The 7,743-nt window shown below is 33.7% G+C and overlaps 1 non-coding gene across 1 annotated transcript; it reads left to right on the top strand.

Annotated features, from left to right (window-relative positions):
* The first annotated feature begins 1,175 nt into the window (after nt 1-1,175).
* On the top strand, nt 1,176-1,294 carry LOC143591117 (5S ribosomal RNA). Its single transcript, XR_013145605.1, has one exon. It is a non-coding gene; the product is annotated as a 5S ribosomal RNA (ribosomal RNA).
* Nucleotides 1,295-7,743: the final 6,449 nt, after the last annotated feature.

Here is a 7,743-nt window from a genome sequence, read left to right on the forward strand (position 1 = left end):
TATACATACAACATTACACGTATATCCAAATATAAATTCAAGTGTGTGTGAACATTGCGAGCACGTGACTTTTTTCATAAAAAGATGCTCATAAAAGCAAACAGTACTTTTAAATATCACAATATATGCTAACATGCTTTGCTCTTTTGAATTACCGGGACTTTCTGAAATTTCTCGGAATGTTTAGCTTTGGTTGACGTGTTGTTAAAAGAATTTGTTCAAATCTTGCTTGAGAACAAGCAAGGTTCAAGTGTGGGGAGATTTTATGTATATAAATTTATACATCCCGACACTAAAATATCTCCAAATAAGCGTAATATCGGCAATTATATTACCACTAATGTTTATAATTTCTATCTCTGGGTAAATATAACCTTAAAGACTAAACGAGTTGATATACAAAGAAAAAAGGTAAAAACAGACTCAACACACTCCACGGTGAATCAAGGCATGGTCATGTCATGAACATACGAAGCAAAGACAAAATTCAGGAAGACACAACATGGCCATGTTAACCTCAGCACACCCCATGTCGAAAGTACAAAAGGAAAAGAAAAAATAGAAGGTTCTGAAACTAAACATGGCCCATGTTCAACCTAAGCATGCCCATTTTGATAGTACATGAGAAAAGACAAAATTGGACTCTTCTAGGATCACCACGGCTGTGTTCAAAGGTCAATACAGCCGTGTGCTCTCTCATGTATTACCATCTGACAACCAGCAATTATGACAATAAGAAAAAAAAATCAACACAGGTCATGCCCATGTCAACACGGCCGTGCCCATGTTAACATGGTCGTGTTCAGACAAAACCGATCAACCCGGCCGTTCCTGGCTTGTCAGGTGATGTGCCAGGTTTACCGGCCAGCTTGCCAGGTTTACCGTGCTTTACAATTCATTGTGACCATGTTACCGGGTAACATGGCCAGTTTACATGTCAGCGTCCCGGTTTACCTTGCTAGATGTCATGTGGTGATTGTATAAAACAGTAAAATCACGGTGGATTTACATTAATGACATAGTAGCAACATGTGCATCATATCATAGAACTTCACGATTAAGTGTGCTTGGACTAAAGTAGTACTAGGATGGGTGAACCACTGGGAAGTGCTCATTTGTTTTATTATTTTACCTATGGGGAAATGTATAAATGAATAAACTAATGCTATTGTTTCGGTTACGATCATACCAGCACTAATGCACCGGATCTCATTAGAACTCCGCTGTTAAGCGTGCTTGGGTGAGAGTACTACTAGGATGGGTGACTCCTTGGGAAGTCCTCACGTTGAAATCCACTTTTTACAACTTTTATGGTTTCTGCATATATGCTATGTCTCCATACAATAACTTTCACTTGCAAATGGTTTGTGCATGATACACATAGCATATGCTATCTTTCAATACAATTAATTTTAACTTGTAAAAATTCAAATTGAGATTAGTTAAGTTGTAAAGAATTAACCTTGAATTACCAAGTATTAACCCACAAAACTGATATAATGGTAAATATATATGTTTCCCGTGTATTTTTATATAGTATTTTCTTAATTTTTATTTAGTTTTCGTTTAGAATTTGTATACTACTAACCTCTTAAATGTTTGGTAGGTGTATGTCAATAAAAATGGTTAAAAAGAAGAAGAAACGAGAAGGAAACAAGCTAAAATGAAGAACTGGTCGAACCAGAAAGAACACCGGTCCAACCGGAAAAAGAACTGGACCTTTTTGTGCTCTCCACGCTGCACGGCCACCCAAGAGGGGGCTCGCCGCGCAGAGCGGCGTCCTTGGTGGGCCTCCCCTTGTGTTTTCTCTCCATGCTACATAGCCAGAGTCCTGTTCCTCGTCGTGCGATGCGACGAGGCTTATTTTCTAGAGTATTCTAGGTTTTAGGCCTGTAATCACTATATAAATGTCATTAACCTTAAACCGAAGGAGATAGACGATAATCAACCACTGTGGACGAAATTTGAGCTCAAGATTGAAGGTTTTTGAAGCATTGGAAGGCTTGGAATCATACGGTGAAGCGCCTATCATTAAAGACCGAAGTCTATGGGTTTTTCGCCTTTAATCTGTCATTCTTTGTTGTTTTCCACCTTGAATTCCAATGTTCTTATTTTATTTGATTTTCATATGCTTGGATAAAACTTTTAAGAATGCCTAGGCTGGCGATGAACCATTATGATGTTTGATTTTATTTAGCTTATTGCTCTTCATTGTGGTTTTATGAATCAGTAAAAGTTTGATTTTCGATGCATATGTGTGCTTTGTTTTAATTGGTGAATTATATTGTTTCATAGGGTCTTTGGTGATTATCTGTCATATAATAGGATTCTGTTAGGTCATTTACTGTGTGTTCTTGACTAGTTTGTGATTGATTTATAATAAGACCATAGAAACAATATCATTAATAAAATAAATATAAATGTGCTGCTAACCTAAAAAGCTGTATGATGATAGGTTATTTGATAGGTCTTGGTTGATTAAGATTTCTAGATTTAGTTCTTCGTAAGGAGTCCATCTAGGTTTGATTTTCCAGCTTTGTCTATTAATGTAGAATGAATTAATTAAACTGCCCTTGATTTCGTCATTGTAAGATTTCATATGAAGGTGCTCATTCATAGTTAATTAGATAATCGTAAGGAAGTTTAATATTAAAACAGTTATTTTTGAGAATTTAATATAAATCCGTAGGTGTCTTCTTGAAAAAGGGTCAAAGGTCCTGTTTGGGTTTTCTTTTAAATGATTATTTTACGATCCCGATTCTATAATGAAGCATTTTCCAATTATTTGATAACTGAACTTTGGGGATTATAACCTAGGTGGTTTTTCATCGTCATCTAATTTCAAATGAACTTAATTTTCTTTTGTGTATTTTACTTGTTTTTCTTAATTAGTTTTCATTACCACCCCCCCCCCTTAAAATAATAATAATTAAATAGTCGTATCAGTCAATCGAGTCTATTTAGTTAATTTAAGTAATTTGAAGAGTCTCGTGGGTTCGATATCAGGACTTACTTAGCTGTACTTGAGTTGAATGGTACACTTGCCGGTTAGTAGTTCCTGTTAAACTAAGAGTCTAGAATTATTACTATGTGCCTAAATTAGCATAATTTTAGTTAATAATTATATAATTACCTTTAGCACATCAACAACTCTTGGACAATTATAGAACTCATGTAATAACCATCCAAGAGTTGTTTGAAATAAGTTATGTTTCACACTCATTTGCGTAATTAACCGATTTTAGTGGATAAATATCGACAATCCATTTTCACAACATTGTTAATATTCCCATTTTAAGATGATCAATTACTACTAATACTTCATTTGGTTCATGTTCATACTAGAATTCATGTTATTTAACCAACCCCTTACAAGAATGGCAGTTCCCCGGAATATCATCAAGCTCGGTACTTGGTGTCTCTTTTAAAGATTTATAGTTTATCAACCAAGGCTCACAAGAGTGGCAATTTCTTGGCTTATCGTCAAGCTCGGCACTTAGTGTCTCTTTTAAGGTTCATATCTTTATTAACCAAGGCCTCACAAGAGTGGCAGTTACCCAGCTTATCATCAAGCTTGACACTTGGTGTAAATTTTACGAGTATTTTAATTCCTCGTCAAATGATAATTATAACATAACCTTTACTTTTTATAAACCAATCACATGTTAAACCAATATTATTATACCTCAATTAAGAGTCATTATAAACAAAGTTGATAATATGAAAGTTTGGCCAATAATGTTATAGATCAAAGTAATGGATACAAAATGATCAAATTAGAAAAATCTAACCAATTTGGAAGACTAATCTTTGATGCTAATGACTTCTTACTAGAGGTTAATCTCCTTGATCTTCAAAGGGTGGATGGATGGGATAATAACCTTATTAGTGGTGGTTAAAGGAGGTGGGTGAAGTGGATTTAATGTTATTGAAAGTGTTTTGAATGTGGAAGATAAGCATTCAATTTATAAGTTGAGCTGGGGGCTCAGCACGGCTCGTGTTGAGTTGGGAACGACCGTGTTAATCATTTTGTCCTATTATATTTAATGTTCATTGTCATATGGTACAGAAAGGAGAGAATAGTCGTGTTGACCTCTGAACATGGTCGTGGTGAGTCTAGAAGAGTCCAAATTTGTCTTTTTTTTGTATTATTAACATGGGCGTGTTTGTAACATTCGCTACTTTTCAAATCCGAAAACCCAACGCGTTACGAATTCCCGTTTTTGTTAGTGAATATGTATATATATGTATATATATATATATATATATATATATATATATATATATATATATATATATAAATATATATTACACCCCGTTAAGCGATTTGAGGAAGCATAAAAAGGAAATGTAACAGACACAACTGCTATTAAATACATTGTTCATAAAGAAACATTGCTAACTAATTTATAATATATTACATCATTCTAACATCATTTTGATGTTTTGATATTCCAACAGGTTCGTTAATCACGAACTTGCCGGTTTTCGTCAGAATTGAATTTGTTTAATCTTCAAATTAGCATAATTAATTATATGTTAATCACTAGATCATGAAAATTTAGAAACTTATCAAATAAAATATGTAGATTTTTATAAAAATATTTCTGGAATTATTTACTGATTTTTAAATTTATAAAAAATCATTTTATATGTTATATTTGGCCCGAAAATCATCCGTTTATACCAAATAATTTTCGAAAAATCCTCCAAAATTCCCGAGTAACCAAAACACATCCCAAAATAACCTGTAGCAATTCCATAAGTTAACAATCTTGCCAAATATTATTTTCGAGCTAAAAACGACCTTGAAAATTCAAATAGACGAGAACGCACAAAACATACTTAGGCTTTTCTAAATGACCCCAAATTTCATATGTCATCATATTCTACTAAAAATGAATTCCCCACAAAATTTCATAATTTTTCAAGTATTTTAAGTATATTTCCCAAATAAACACCCCAAATCGTTAATAAATTCGTTAAATATTCTCGAATCATTGAAAAATTACCAAATTTGGGCAGGGACTCAATGATATGGTATCTAATGTCCCTAGAAAATTTCATGGCCAAACTATATGCACATCATAAACTTAACCTAAACAGCCCGTAATCGAACATTTCGGCATTACCTTTGCGTTTTCGCCTGTTTTCGCTCTCTTAATCCAATTTTCGGGTTCTCGTGCTTCTATATAAGCTAAGTACAGGTCCTATATCACAAACCAAGCATGTATTATCAAGAGACCAGCCATGAAAGTTAGAGTTTCGATTAGGGTTCTAAATCAAACTTTTGAACCGTAAAAACATCGTTTAAACCCTCTAACCCGTGTTTATGGCTAAAATAGAATATGATTCTGATTCCTAACCATGTGTATGATCAAAACATGTTTTTGGACCATTTTTAGGATTTTTGCATGGGTAGGAATGGTTTTTGGTAATCAAACTATGTTTACATGGAATTAAACTTGTTTAAACCATGTATTAATGATCAAAAATATGATAATTACCTAGGATTTGAACTTGAGGTGGATGTCCAGAAGTTTTGATGCAGAAATGAAGTGAAGGAGGTGTAAAAATATCTGTCACATAATATATAATAAAAATAAAACAAATTAATATAAAAAAGGTTTTTTTTCAACTTTGGCGGGCTGGGCTTGTTGGCCCCCTTTGGGCCCAATTTTGGCCCGTTAGTCTCGTTTGGCATGCCCGAACATGAAATCTTGAGCCCAAGTTCATTTTGGGTTAAGTTATTAGCGAGAAAAATATATCGGATGCGCCGAAAAGCGCGATATCGATCGTTTTTGTAACGATTCCGGCAAATCCAGGTATACCCTAGCCGGTATATACTATTTACGTGTCATTTAATATTGATTATATGAGTTATAGTACGTTTATACGAGTATATATGATTCATAGTACGAATCATACTCGATTATATGGTGAATAGTATTGGAATTACAATTAACCAATGAACGATCATTGAAACCCGAACGAATCGGAAATTACATTATAGACGAAGTATATAATGTTTAGTGATGTTTACGAAGTATTAATGCTTCGGGATAAGTGAATTATAGCACAGAAAAAGGATTTCAATTTATTAGTACGTCGGTACGATAAACGAAACCTTTAACATCAAACCAAGCAAGAGACGATCAATCAAGCCGAAAAAGATGCACATTTACCAACAATACAATGTTTTAAGTCATTTAATGTCATGGGTTAAGTTTTTTTTTAAAGTTTTAAATCAGTTTTATGTAAATTTTATTTTAACCCGAAAAACGACCATTTTATGCTCGTTTTAAGCCGAATTACGAGTTTAAACGAGAAACGAACTGAGCCAGATTATCCAAAACATTATCCGGATTACGGAAATCCGAATATGTGGCTAATATTGAAGTTGTGGGGCCCACCCCCCACCTTTACTTGGACCGATCGGCCCTTTTGTTTCATAATATCATTCCATTTCTTTTTTTTTTAACAAAAACTCTCTCAAATCTTTCAAACCTTCAAACATTCAACCCAAAAACCCTTGATCCAAACCAAGAACACAAGGTATAACACATGTTTTAATGCTTAAATCTTGTTTCCAACTTCATGATCTTGAGAAAAGGAGGTTTCAAATGTAAAAATGGGTGAAAACCCGAGTTGAAACCGATTCTCGCATGATCAGGTGATGTATACAAGTTATACAAAGGATCTTGATCCAAGTGATGAGTTAAAAGAGTTTATAACGAATTTTTACGGTTAAAATCTTTAAAAAATGAATTTCCAAGTGAAAGACGGGTGAAAACCCGAGATGAAACCGACTCTTGCATGATCAAGAGATGTATACAAGTTATACAAGGGATCTTGGTCCAAGAAATGAGTAAAAAGAGTCGAGAACGGATTTTTACGGTTAAAACCTTTGTTTTTATATCAAAACCGACACTATGAAAGAAATGGTTTGATTGTTGGTGTAACTTGCTTGGTATAGTGTTATTGTGCTTGTAAGTGTTGTATCTAGTGGCTAGCAAAGGCTAGAAACCAAGATCTTTGCGATCTAACGCTAGAAAACACAAGATAGTTCGGTTTTCGTGTGATTTAGTGAGTTTGGACATATTGTAGTGTGCTTAGAGTCGGGTCATAAAATTTCACAGAAATGATCTACACATGAAAATATGAGATCTGTGAATTTTTGGTAATTTTTGGATAAAAGATGAATATTTGGTGAATTTAATGCTCGGTTTTGGCCAAAAATGGTGAAAAATAGCTAAATTTTATGAAAAATTCTGAAAAATTTAGGATAAGCTTTTTATAACATATAAAGGTCACACACAAAATTTTAGCTCAGTTGGAAAAGTCTATGGGTGTTTTTCGGTAAAACGAGTTCTAGGGCTTTCTAGCTCGGTTTTTGTGAAAATGGCTTGAAAAATGAGTTTTGGGTTCTGGAAAAATTCCAGGGAGTTATGAGGATGGCAGGGATCATCCCAGAAAAATTTGGGATTTTTCTAAAGTCTTTTGGTATTTTTGACATATTTAGTGTTTTAATAATGTTTAAAAATAGATAAATAAATGTAAATATAAAAAAATAAATCTGGAAAATTTTTATAAAACTTCTTACTGTCAAAATAAGTTTTGTGCAAAATTTCAAGACCCGAGACTAAACGGGTAATTATTTGTGCTAAAAAGAACATAAAAACAAATTTATAAAGCTTAAAACGTGTAAACCGGCAAAACTCGCATAAGCGAGCTGACTGGTAT

The sequence above is a fragment of the Bidens hawaiensis genome, unplaced genomic scaffold (genome assembly GCF_021521415.1).
Source record: "Bidens hawaiensis isolate Kalapana, Puna unplaced genomic scaffold, B.hawaiensis_p1.1 tig00039265_1, whole genome shotgun sequence".
NCBI lineage: Eukaryota > Viridiplantae > Streptophyta > Magnoliopsida > Asterales > Asteraceae > Bidens > Bidens hawaiensis.